Below are 14,927 nucleotides of genomic sequence, written 5' to 3' on the forward strand. Positions count from 1 at the left end.
CAAAACAGAAAGTTTTCCTGCATGGCCGCTGTGATTCAATGTGATTTAAAATTATTTTCCTCATCATTTTTGTCTAAAAAATTAAAACAGAGAAAAATGCTGTCAATTTATAATAGTGTGATCGTGGAGCAGATCAACGCTCTTTTGCCACCTTCAATGGTCTATTATATTGATCACTATCAGTCCACCACTGTCTTCCTCTCCCTTCAAATTTGGTCTCTTATATTTCATACAATGTAAGTGCAATAAGCCCATTTATCTCAGAAAAAGGACAGTCCAACTACTTAACCAGGGATTTATTTGACATTAGATGGTACCAAGGCCAAAAGGGCATCTCAAATTACAATCATCATATCCCACATGTCAAAATAGTCGTGCTAGCCGTACAGTGATTGAAAGATTTTATTAATCCATCACTGTGAATGTTAAATTCTTCAACATAATATGATATAATTACATCATACTAAGCTTCAGATTTGAAAGTACTTTACTAATGTAACATTACACTAGAGTGGAAGGAGAACTTATGAGGCTAGCTGCAAATTAAATGCAACCGACTATATCGTAAGCTACTAGCTCAGTACTTTAATAGCAGAGACTTGAAATGTATACTTACAAGCTGAAAAAAAAACTTTTTTAGATCCGTTTGAAAAATTATCACTATACATTAAACCATATATATTTAGCCGGGCAAGGCCAGATGAGAATTCCTTTTTTATTTTTTTCTCAACTTTCTCCTTTTGTCCCTATGGAGCCATCTAAAAACATAGCAATGTCTCAGTGCCATTTTTAAGCATGTCTTAAAATAAGTCATTATGAGACAACCAGGTAAACCAGGGGACTTCCGTCCCCATTTATCACCAGCAGGAGAAGGGGCTTTCAGGTAACAATGTGATTTAAGATGACAGTGCTAAAAAAAAGCCTTTTTCTTTAAAACAATGTTTTTCCATGGTTTATATAGGTAAATGTTAAAATGCAGATACAAATACCTATATTGTTCAAAAGTTTTGTTTTGTTGAGATTTCAAAAAAAAAAAAATTCAGTTAATGTCTTATGCTTATCTTATTTAATCAAAAATACAGTAAAAGTGTAATATTGTGGAATATCATTACACTTTAAAATAATAATAAATAATAAATATATAGTATAATTAAATGATTATTGTAATTAAAATGTAATAGAATTATAAATTATTATTATAATTAAATATCTGAAAAATGATTCATATATATATATATATATATATATATATATATATGTGTGTGTGTGTGTGTGTGTGTGTGTGTGTGGTGTGTGTGTGTGTGTGTGTGTGTGTGTGTGTGTGTGTGAGTGTGTGTGTGTGTGTGTGTATGTTTTTTATTCTTGTAATGCCAAAACTGAAATTTTTGAAATTTTTGACTGGAGTCATTACTCCAGTCTTCAGTGTCACACGCTCCTTCAGAAGTCTTTCTGCTCTTAAATTTGGTGCTCAAAAACACGTTTATTATTATCGATGATGAAAACAATTGTGATGCTTAATATTTTAATGATGGAAAAAGTAATACTTTTTTTCAGGATTCCTTAGTGAATAGAAAGTTTAAAAGAATCTTTTTTAACATTATTAATGTATTTTGTTATAAATGTCTTTATAAATGTTACTTTTGTTATTCCTAGTCTAATACTTATGATTAATCATTTTGGATTCATATAATGTTTCATGATATATTTAATAATTTATGTCATTTAATTCAACACTGGAACCCAGGTCTTTTAATTTGAAGAAAATAACACTACAGCCTGAATGCACTGTAAGTCTCTTTGGATAAAAGTGTCTGCTAAATGCATATAATTTGTTGAAATTAAAGTACATTTTATTTTGAAATATTAAAGAGATGAACCAGACACCAAACCTAAGCATTTTTCTTTTTAGGGGTACTCACATTACTCACACACTACATTCAAATATACACTATATTTGTATGTACACTATATTATAAAAATATTTGGACATTGCATGAAAGCAGAAACATTTGTCTTTTGAGAGCTGTGAAATCCAATCACTGGTTAATAGCAAATGAAAGTGTTTTAGTGTAGGGGCCTTTCAGTGCTTATTGCGACAGTAGGGTCAGGGTGAGTGTCAGATTTTAGTCTCACATTTACCCCACTAAACCCACAAAAGAAAGACAAATTACTCTGTTTATTCCCATAAGAAACCACGGAGGAAGAGAAATGGACGGTTTTATTTGAACCAGACTCACAGAGGAGGAAAGATCATTACATTCAATTCCACTGGAAACCACAACAGTCTAAAAAATGCAGTTAGAGTTGTTTATTGCTACAACTCTGTCCACACACACACACACACACACACACACATCGAGTTTGAGGTGCTCAACAGTTGTCATGGTGGTGTTTTTGGATCCATTAGCTATGCAGGAAACATCTTAATTAATCTTGATGATGACAGTGTGACTGTCCTTCCGGAAAAGTCCACATCGATTCATAAACAAACCACTGAGATTCATAATGAATGATGCAGTGCTGCAGACATTAGCTTGTGAATAATTAAATAACTATTTTCTGAGATTATGTCCTAAGAGTGTGAACTTGTTTGATAAAAGTTACTTTTCTTAGATCTCACTTTAGATGCGAGTTTCATCTTAATTTTTTGATCACTGTTGCTCTTTCTGTATCGGGGCATACTGATTTATCAGTATGATAAGACATCAGTTCTGTTCCGTACGGATAGGAAAAGCCTCCAGCAATATGACTAAAATGAACATTTAACATCATAATTGCAACTGACGCAATAATTCAGTCACATATAATGTAGAAAACACAATGAAAAGGACTTTTACTTTTTAAAAAGATGCACGCATTTTGAAAAACATTGACATCACTAAAAATGCAATGCCCTGATGAGTTACAATCATGATATGCAGTAAGAAAATGTCATTAAAAACATTAAAACAAAATGTTGAAAACAAAAAGGTTGTATACAAGTGAGTCTAAAAACATTTACTTTTAGGTAAAAAGAGATAGAGACTAAATAGAGAGATTATTGGACATGGCTTTACAAAGTAAGCCAATTTACACAAGCAGTCCTGCCTTGAATTAGCAGGTAATGACTCAATTAGCTTTCATTTTTGCACAGAGGAGATTTGGCTGCATAAATTAGCCTGCATTCATCGGCAATGTGTCAGTAGCAAAGGACAGCTCACAAATACTGCAGCCAATCTCTGTCACTGCCACGACTGTGCAATATAGACATCCGGCCGGACTTTGCGTTTGAGCCGAATGGACCGGTGTCACTCAGAGTGTGACACAGGAACGGTGGGGGTGCCCAGGGGACAGCCAGTCGCCGATGCCCTGAAAAGGTCAACTTGACACCGGCAGAGTCCCATCGACCTGTCCCCGGTCCGGCCAGTGGAAAATCAGATAAACTTAAGACCACTCATCGATCCTTAGATACACAGCACAAATGTTGGCCCAGCTCAAATATCTTCACGGTGCATGTCATTAAGAAGCGAGTCAAATTCAGAGTCACGCTGTACAATATGAAGTGTACTTTATGAATACGACAAAGAACGTGAAAAAAAGGAGTGGAGAAAGAAGAATTAAAGGTACAGTTCATTTGCGATTTAAAATTTGCTGACAATTTACTTACTCTCGGCTCATCCAAGATGTAGAGGAGTTTTTTTTTTTTACATCATAACCTATTTGGAGAAATGTAGCGTAACATCACTTGCTCACCAGCAGATCCTCTGCAGTGAATGGGTGCCGTCAGAATGAGAGTCCAAACAGCTGATAAAAAAACATCACAATAATCCTGTACTTTAAATGATCAATTGAAATTGTCAACTTGTCTGAATCAAGAGAGAATTATGCACAGATCAAGCACGTGAAAACAGTGCAGAACAGTTCTAAAAATATATATGTTGGTGTATTTGAAAGTGAGAGGACAAGAGAGGAACGATTTATTTTACTGGAGGAAGCATTATTATGGATTTAATTTTGGCCAGATGAGATGGTTTAAAGTTAAAACGTCTTGATGATTTGATTCTTACAAACATACAGCTTTTCACTTTACAAGATGTTAATTAAAGGGCTGAAGTCATGTGGATTACCTTGATGTTTCATCAGGTGTTTGGACTCTCATTCTGACGGCACCCATTCACTGCAGAGGATCTGCTGGTGAGCAAGTAATGTAATGCTATTTCGCCAAATCTGAAACATACTCATCTACATCTAGGATGGCCTAAGGGTGAGTAGATTTTCAGCAAATTTTCATTTTGGGGTGAACTATTCCTTTTAAACATGGAAAAGAAAATGAATCTGATTAATTGATCCATTTCCATGTGTAAACATTAATGACCAGATGGTCAGAAACTAATGGAGACGTTCTGATTGGGACAGACTGTATTTCAACCACAAGTTGGCTCAAGCTAACACGGTTTATTCTCCTGATTAGTGCTCTCCATATGTTAATTTAGAGTGTGAAAGGGGAGAATTTGTGGAACTACAACAGGAAGCCTGTGCGTTCAATGGGAGAAGCCATCTGCATGCTGACCACTGCATTACTTTTATCAGTCCTCAAACCATTGTCTTTGCCAGTGCATGTTTGTCTGTGTATAGTTTTTACAAAGGTGGTTGATAAACTATTCGTCTTTGTAATGCATGCAGGGCAAAGGTGTATGACCCTTTCTGTCAGTCTGACGAAAGTCATGTGTGCATTATTTTCAGTCAACTTCTGTAATCTGTATGAGAGGAAGAGTCCGCCATATTTGTTGATGTGCATGTGCCTGTGTGCATCCTATTTTCTTGTTGGTTTTCTGTGTACACATAAATTATGTCTTGGGGAAAAGACAGCATGAACTTCATGATAACAGGTCAAGGTTACAGTCATTGCATTGCACACACACACAAACACACATGCCCAGAATGTCTCACGTGACTGGTTCAGAGCAGCTGGTGCTGCCGTAATTTAATCACAATGTCGTCACTTCATAATTATGGCAATTAACAGGACTTATGAGTACTTGTAGGTCTGTTTTCATTCGGTTTGAGTATCAAACAATGTGTAGATTGGCAATTCCAAATACATAAAACACAGATGTGTTTGTTTAATGTGGTGTGCATAAGAAAAGGAATTTCTGAAAATGAAAAAGATCACACCCTTTGCTATCCCATATGGTTACTTCTGGATTGAACTTTGAGATTGTATTAAAGATTTAATAAAATAAAAAATTCAGGACAATACTTTTTGGTTTAGATATTTTAGCACTGAAGCATTCTCAAAACTTAATAAAATAATGCTTTAGCAGATATATTAATTTAAAATGTATTTTCTTTCTGTTCTGGGAAAATGAGCTGAAATGTGTGATTCCTTCAGCACTGTGCAGATTTTGGTCCAATAAAATGCTCTCAAGAATGACAGTTGCTCTCCTCACAAGTTAAGCTAAAGCTTTCTGGCTAATAAAAAAAGACACTTTCTTTGATATCTAAATTAGCACATTAAAGAAAATGAGTTTAATCATTTTCAGGGATTTTGTGTAATTAGCCATAAAAAAACACCTACAAAATATAAACTATGGGATGTTTTTATGGAATAATGCATGTAACTGATTTAATTCAAAGTCTAAAACATGGGCTGTGTATAAATGTATGAAGTAACATTTTATAGATCTTCTGGTAAAGAGTGTATTCAAAATCATATCTAAAAATGTGCAAACATCAAACATCATGTTTTCACACTCCATGTGAGAGTTATTACATTCTCCATGGCAGTAGAGTTAGTGGAACATAAACTGTCCGATTTTTTTTCAGTCATGGCATCATCTTAAAATGATAATACTCAATAGATATAAACGGCCCATTCTTGTTGTACATTTCGTGCCTGCAATGTCTGGGCGCGCTGTGAACGCTGAAATTAATGGGGGCAGACATATTCCGTCCATAAGGTTAAGTGTTCGTAATAGTCCGGGGCATTTGTTTATTGGCATGTCTCAGTTTAGAGACGTTATTTACACGACTGCAATACTACATGTCGAGAGCGATGCATTTACTACCTCGTGCCAACTTGAATTATAGTTTGATATGAGGTCGCGCATCATCACACTCGGAGGCGCGGATTGAACTCTTCACCCGGCGGCGCGCAGCGCGCTCCCAGCGTTTCCCTAGTCTGCGTTAAATGTCGTTGTGTGACACCTAGTGGTTAAAAGGGAAGAGAATCATGGTGAAAATGGCATGCAGTAGAATGAGTGTTATGGATTGCTTCGCTATTGTTATCACATTAGCAACAGTAATTCGAGATAAATTTTAAGATCGGTTCATTAAAATGATACATTTGCAGTATTGTTTGCATGTCTCTTTAGAAGTTTTGACTGAATATAAATAAGCTAACTATGCTCAAAATAATTTTCTAATCTTTCTCGAGCGTAGCCTATACTCTTTTTATATTTCTCAAGTGATTTATAAAGTAGCCTATGTAATCTAATGTCCTCATTTTTCGTTTTTATTTTTTTTCCTCGGTAATTTTTTTATTTTTCCACCTCCCTTCTCTAAAATTGTTTGAATTTTTATTGCCATTATTATAACAATTATTGCGCAGCTGTGTTCAAGCTTTTCTTTATTTTAAACTTAAATCTGCTCTGTTACTTCTATGGTCATTTTTGGTAAGCCTACTAGGCCATAGCCCTGTGTATGACACTCCAAGATGTAGTGAAAACGGGACCGGACAGGTATAATAAAAAGGAGCACTCAGGATTATTAGATTTTGACGTGCACAGTCCTTTGTCAATTTTCCATTAGGTGGCACTAGAGATCTTATATTGGACTATGAAGATTTGTCAGCATTTAAATTGGGACCATAGGCTACTATCTGGAGCTACTGACTAATTCACTAGAAATAGGTTTAACCATGTTTTGGTTTTAGGTGGGTAAGATAACGACAAAACATTAATACTTATTCCATGGCCAAATTAAATTTAAGTTCAAAGTTAATCTACTTAGTCTGAATTTAGTTATTTAGTGTAACAAATACAATTAAACAGGATAGATTGTGTGGCTTTCTGTGAAACTACATGAGCATCAGTGGAAGGAATAATTCTTATTTGCTACTGAAGATTGTAAACAATTAGTCTTTGCATCAGGGCCTGGGACAATTTGTGTGGGTAGGCCTTCTGTCCCTTATGGCTGACGGGACCTAAAACAGTTAGTGTCTTTGTAAATAATTAAGTTTAAAGGAAAATGAATGAATATGAATAAAAATGAATATTGAAAATGATATGAGAAGTGGCTCAGTAGCTAAACATTGATATGACACGTGTCCTATGCAAATGAGAGACAGATTCTGAGAGTTCAGTGAGGGTCTTAGTTTGACTGCATTTGTCTCTCAATGACTTGAAAGATGTGAGTCAATGATGCAGGCAGCAGCACTGAACTCATACGCTGCTCACATCCCGTCTGACAGACACTCCATCATTCTGACAGCTGTCGCTTTATCGGATTCTGCTCGGCACACACCCATAAACACACACACACACACAAGCTGCCTGTTGTGGATGAAGGATGTGGATATTGGAAATACTGTAGAAATAAAATGGAACTCTGCTTGTGTTGACAGGCTTTTTGCAAATGTTTATCTCTGTGTGTAAATGTGCATGTGTGGGTTTACTTGGCTATAATTTGAGGACAAATTTGTTCCCAAATGATGACCTGACAAAACTTTCTTTTAGGAACAGCATCAATAGTAAAAAGTAATTCATTAAATAAATAAATGAATATACATATCTAAAAAAAAAAAAAAAAAAAAAAAAAAATCTATATCCATAGATAGATAGATAGATAGATAGATAGATAGAGACAGACAGATTTTGTTTTGTTATTTTACAGGGTTTTTTTTTTGTTATATTCAAACATTTTAAATAGCTTAGTAAAAGTGCACATGTTCTTGTTTGTGTAAAAAAAAACAACTCTATACATGGCACAGGGGACATCAGATGTCCAGGAGCCCTTTAGGCCTGAGGTCTCGTTGCTGCGTCCTGCTCTCTCCCTTCCTGTTCCCTTCAATCACATTTTCACTTTACCTTACGCTTTCCCTCATGTCCTCCTCCTCTATCTGTCGCTCTCTCAGCTTTATCCCTCTCTCCTTGTCTATCTCTGTTCTCCTCTGTGTTTTATGTGGCTCAAAGAGAGAGCACTGTCAGCACGGCAGAAGTTAATGCTGCACCATTATAGCCCTGCCACCTATTGGGGGAGTCTTCCAGCTGCTGACAGGGCAGTTTTACGCCTGCAGACTCCCTCTGTGTCTGAGAGAAGCTGCCCTCTGAATGACATTGCATACTCATTGTAAATGTATTATGATAATGAGCTACAGAAGAGCACATTGTAATTATTTCAACAACAGCAGGGGGGAACCAAGTTATTAAGCTCATTCTGTTACTGCTCCTCCCCCATCTGTCTTTATTTCTCCCTTTCTCTCTGAAAACTTTAAAAAAAAAAAGGTTAATGAATAATAGCAAAATACAACAATATTGCTAAAAAAAAAAAACACTGATAACCTGCAACATGATGTAGCGTTTGTGTGCGAGAGCGAGAATGAATGTGTGTGTATGTGTGCACATTTAAGTGTAGAGTGATAGATGGTCGACAGGCTACATGGCAGCTCATTTCCTCCCGACTGGCAGAGAAAGATGTTATGGAGTTGCCACAGCAACTGCAGCCTGTCGGCTTGACAGACAAAAAGATCTCTCTCTGTCTTTCTTTTGTTCTCTCCTTCCCTCTCTTTTCCCTTCTCAGGTAGGTGATGAAGTGCTGCCGTGAATCAGAGGATGACAGACTGATGGGAGATTTAAAAGGCTGCTGTAGAGCTTAAAATTCCTATTTAAACTGACCCATGAATAATGCATTCAAGTGCACTTGGCTTCACACACACAGAGAGAAAACCTGCACAAGCTCTTGTCTTAATTAAGCACAAACCACACTATACATTTGAAAATTTAAGTATGCCAATTATTTCTTTATCACAAACGCATCAGTTTTAACTTTTCATGCCAAATAAGGTCCATGCTGGTGATGGTTGATAACTTTACGCAGCCCATTCATTCAGAAGCTGATTGGAATGTATATGCTTGTATATGGTTGGACCATAACTTTTATATCTAGTGTTGGCTAAAGCATATATTATATGCTTTTTGTTTTCTTTTTTTTCTGACTCACATTGGAAGGCTATGATTTAAACTGCTTATGTTTGAAATATATTTCCTAAGGGAAGGTCTGGCTGCGTATGGTAGTGGTTCTAACCCCCCATTACTGCACAGAACACTTCTGGCACTTTTTGTATTTTGCTTCATGTGTTATATTTACATTAGTCCTGTCAAACAATTAATAGCATCCAAAATAAAAGTTTTTATTTACATAATATATGTGTGTCTTTATTATGTATATTAATACAAACACATGCTGTTAACATTAAATATATTTATATATAATATCAAATATAAGAATATAAATAATAATATACACAGCACACATATATATTATGTAAATAAAAACTTTTATTTTAGATGCCATTAATCGCGATTAATCGTTTCGACAGCACTAATTTACATAGTATGTGATGTGATCAGATGTGATGCAGAAAATCTTACCTTAGGTCTCACTGCAGGAAACTGACCCCTCCTCTCTTCCCCCACATGGCCAGTGCCCTCTAGTGGTCTGGTAGTATTTCATGTTCTTCATTAGCGCCTCTCTGAAAGACCAATTTGTCTTTTTAAGCTCCTAAAATGAACATATTGCTAATTGCTATTCATATTTCAGGCTTATCATGTTCCGATCACATATTTAAAACATTTTCATAACTTGTAATTCATGTCTCAATGGATGTAGCCTATTTCTGTAGCCTACAATTAAAGAAAATTGATCTCTTTGAATGTGACTCCCACAGGCACCACATAAAACTACTTCTGTTTATGTAACCCAAAGTCTTCAGGTTGTTTTAATTTTAAGAATACCACATTTCTTCTATTTCCCTTTATTGACTATCATTAGCTTAACCACCCATTTTAAACCTAATTTTGCACAAAAAAATTTGTCTGTCCACTTGAAGGCAAAATGAAGTTCAGTCCTAACAGGTCCATATATAGGCCGCATAAACAGTTTAGCTATATAAGTGAATTTAAGAAAATATGCCCCACTTTTGCATATCTGATCCTTTTAATGTATGTATCATATTTTTCAGCGATAGGCCACAAAAGACCGGGTAACCATAGCCTGCTGCCATTTCATATGCCCCGATATTAAAAGCCTTTTAATTATTCGCTGACACTATAGCCCAAAAGAATATGCCCCACAGCCTCTAAAGGCCCGCGGTCATATCGCCACGGTCATGAACTGATTTCATATGAGCACGCAGAGACAATTAAACCTCATCTGCCGCTTTGTCTATCTGCTGCGCGGGCTTCATTTAACGACCATTTGTCTCCGTGATGGATTTCCTATTTTTACCGACAGCAACCGAGTCGAGGGACGCGTGAATTATAGATGTGGGGGCCTAGCAGCTCGCGGTGAAATACTGTCACGGTGAAGAAGCGAGAGAGTGGTCCTACAAAAAAAAAAGGAAAGTGGACAGCGGCTGTTTTTTAGCTCACGTTTCTCTTGAGAAGGGCGTTTATCATCGGGGTCGCAGCTGAGGTGATGTATCGTGGCGAGGGCGAGCGAAAGAATGGCAGCGTAATTACGGCGTTAAAAGAGAGGCCGGACACAAAGAGAGAGGAACGTAATTTAAATTGTTTTGTTTCCCTGGAGCTGGATCCTGCCCTTGAGTGACACACTGAAATTGGAAGCAGTTATTTATGTCTTCACACTAATTGGAGAATTTAATAAGGTCTCTGAGAGGCAGGCTCAATTTTTTGCTATTTAGTAATAGATGGTCAATCCCTTCCATTTGAATTCTGTTCTCTTCTCATTTGTTCTTTTCCTATTATTTTTTTTTTGGTAGGCTATCTCTGAGTGATGCCTGCCATCAAGTCCCATCTGTGCAGTCCAGCCCACAGATGAACGTCATTTCCTGCACTTGACTGTCATGCTTATTCTATTTAGCTTGATGTTAATCACAAAATCTCTTTTAATGTAGTCTAATTGGACTGGCTGTTCTGCATCATGTTTATGTGTGTGTCCATATCCCATCATGAATCTGAAGTGAAGCGAGATAGTTATTAGAAAGCAGAGGGGGTAAAACAAGGAGAGAGCAGAACAGATGGTCTCCCTCGCCTTTCCTCTCTGTGTCCCTCTGCCTCTCTCCCCCATTAGTCACTCAGTTGGTTATGCACATTTGCTCTTCCTCTGTCTGTATCCCTCTCTCGCTCATTCCCTCTTTCATTATCAAATAGGAAATACGATTACATTCTGCTGCCTTGCAGCTGCATCATGCACACTTTTATTAATACGTTTCTTTGCATGACTAACAGCCATTACAAGTCACTTTGTTACATCATTAACTAACCATGAGAATAATGTTTGTCACAATAAAAGCTGCTGTAAATATACTTGTATTTATTGGTGTTATGCGGTGTGAGGGATTGCTCATGCCAAAGAGAAGCTGTAATAGAATCTATAACCTCTTTAACGAGCGTTGAGTCTGAGTTGCACTTAAAGATAATGCTCATCAGTATTTTTATGAAAGGAAAAAGTAAATGTGAACAAAAGTAAACTAGTGCAATCATCAGGGGGAAATCAGATTGTCCTGAGACCTGTGATGAGAGGCAACCAATGAGTTCCCGACCTGAAGTGCTTAAAAAACGTTAATTATTCTTTAACTATACTGTTGCTACATGCTATAATATTGCATATTAATATTGCCAATGCAACATGTAATATTGCATTGAAATGTAAACCTAATCATTTACAAATACCTCCTAAACCGGTGCCAGATTAATAAACTAATATTCCAGATTCAAAACAAGTTTTAAACTCAGTCGACAGAACAGTGCTGATTGCCAGGAAAAAAAAGTCTATTCGCTCTTTTTTATATATATAGTTTCAGTGTGAATGAAAGGGAATGAGTACATTTAAAAACTTTCAAGTTTAAAAGTATATAATTGTAATAATTGTAGTGTGAAAATTATTAGTTATATAAAAAGAAAATCAATTAAGAAATCAATTAAGAAAATGAACAACAGCTCAGTTAAAAACAATTTTAACTGAAAAATCTATGCAAGTGCTTTTATAAAATGATAACCTTCACATTTCTGCTTTAGTTCAGTTATTTCCATTTTAAGTGCCTCATTGTATCCATTGTGGTAGCAATCCATTAACTTTGCAATATTTCTATGCCTTTTCATAATATGTGAGTGTAAGTTTAACCTCTCTTATGAATGTCTATTAATAAAATTAAATGGAACCAAAAAGATATTACTTTAATTATATTACTCTTATTAAATTCACAACAATTTAATTCACATCTATAAAGAAATAATGTGTCGTTCTTAAAATCTAGATTTTTTGCTTTAAAAAAATGATTTTGTGGGAAATCAGTATTATGCTACAAATGTAGGATTCCTTGAACGAGAATGCTAAATGACATATTTAATATAATATCAGCTGAAATAAACACATTAACCGAGCCGTACTGATAGGACTAAAAAGGTTGGGAAACACTGGTATAGTCTACACACATTGGGCCCTGGGGAAAGAAGCCCACCCATTAAAACCAGCACTCTAAAACAACCACTAAATCTTTAAAAGTAAAGCGTTCGATTTCTCACTTACTCTAGATTTCTTTGCCTTTTTATTTTATGGGTTATTTTGGCCAAGCTGCAGTGGGGTGTATCCTACATGCCAGCACACTCCTAAAATCAGAGCCGTTGTCATAGCAACAGAAACCCCACCTGCTCAGTAGCTGTCAGCCCAAGGTTAAGAGCCAATAAACCAGAAAAACATAGCAATTACTGCACAATATAACACACATGCACACACACACACACACAAAGTAATCCATCTGTTCCTTCTCCCCAGTTGATCAGTAGCAACTGGGTTTGGATTAAGTTCACCCATCAGGGTCCATTATGAAGAGTTCATTTAGACCGGTTATGGCAGTTTAACCAATGAGCACCAGGGAAGTCTTCATGGGAGGTTGGCAGCAACGGAGTGACTGCCACGTGCTATTTCAAAGCAAACGACTAACATGAAAAGAAAGGGTAATCACAGTGGGGTCATGTTTTGATGTAACCTTAAAATATGAGACGCAGATCATAACAAACATCATTCAGAACTCAAGAATAAATGTATTTCAAAACACCGCCAGCTTTAAACAGATTAAAGTCTTCGCATTTGAAACAAACGAACCGTCCTTATAACCTGAATGCTTTATCTGGTCAACAGGCCTCATGTAATTTCTGATATCGGGTGTAAAAGGGCAGAAGTGGCTGATTTATCACAGTCTCTGTTTTACTTGATGGTTAGCTTACCCGACAGCCAGTAGAAATGGCCAATGCTTGTCATCTCAGGTATCAGAATCAGATGTGGCAGTGATTGGTGGGTTGAATAGAGAATATGAGCGTGTGACCGTGCTGGAAGTGCGTTTTATTGCTGTGTGTGGGGAACGATTAGCTGGCGTTGCACAGCAAGAAGAATCCAATTCGTTCAGTAGTTTAATCCATCAGCCCGTGCTGAGTTTTGATCACCGTATTGACGGACCGCAAGGCAATGACAACAGTTCAGTGGTAACACAAGACTCTGCTATCGGCCTCTGGGACATGGCACTCATTTTAGTGGTTTATTTTATATAATAACAGAAAAACGAACTGAAAACTGACGAGTGAGTCCATTCAGAGTGAAAGGATCCTCTAAAGTCTATTGTAACCCATTCTTGCTCTTCTGATCTGGCTCTGTCTTTCCTACCGGCCATATTTCATCCTTCCTCTCACTCTCCCTCTCTCTTTGTTTCTCTAAGCCTCCATTATTGGCTGTGGCGAGTCAGGTAATCAGTGCTGATTAATTCTCTTTATTGATGGTCGTTTGTCTGCAGAGCCGGTGCTGTCTTTTCCGCTCAGCCTCACTTTGAAACAGCCAGTGATAAATGACCATCTCTCCCCTCACCCAACCTCACTATCACCACAGCAACCCCTGCTCTGCCTAAGTGCTTGATTAGTGACCCATGACTTGAAGGTAGAGGTGGCTTTTTGTTTTATTTCCTCATGCGACAAGTTTTGTCCCCTATCGTGCCCCTGAGGACTTATTTGGTGCTCAAATTCTTTCTGGATACATTATATGCATTCATGTCATTGTTGTTAGGTTGAACTAGGAGATGAGAGTGATAATTAGGTGTCTTTATGAGTAATTGAAATAATTAACAAATGCTTGATTTTTGCATTGATTTATGATTGTGAATATATATATATTAACATAATGGAATGTGGGTTTAGTTGGTACCACAGTGACGGTGATTGGCAGTGGCAGAGATTGGTGAGGTTTTGTGAGCTTGGCGATCTGGATGACAATACTGAAAGTGTTTATCGGCTGCTGCTAGACGCTGATGAATCTACACCTACGCAGATCGAACAAACCCCCAATCAGACCAGCAGTTTCAAGCAAACATTTCTGTCAAAAACTTCATCCCTCATTTATTGAAAACTTAATCTCGCTCTTAAACTACAATTAGATACTAAAAAATGCTGGAGAGTGAAAGAGAGAGGGAAAAAAAGACAACCATTTAGCATGTGTGACCAGGTTAAGAGCAACATCTACTCGGGATCTTTCAAACAAATGGACCATGCAAGAGGAAATATGAACATGGTTATATCCATCCTTCTCTTATGCTCCAGTAATCTTCTTATTTTCTTCCCTCATGATTTTAACCTAAAATGATCTAACATATTGGTATGTGGTTGCTCTAACGAATAGAATGCATTGGATATCACTTCCGTGGCTTCAATGAGCAGAAACTATTC

Source organism: Carassius auratus, chromosome 19, assembly GCF_003368295.1.
Source record: "Carassius auratus strain Wakin chromosome 19, ASM336829v1, whole genome shotgun sequence".
Lineage (NCBI taxonomy): Eukaryota > Metazoa > Chordata > Actinopteri > Cypriniformes > Cyprinidae > Carassius > Carassius auratus.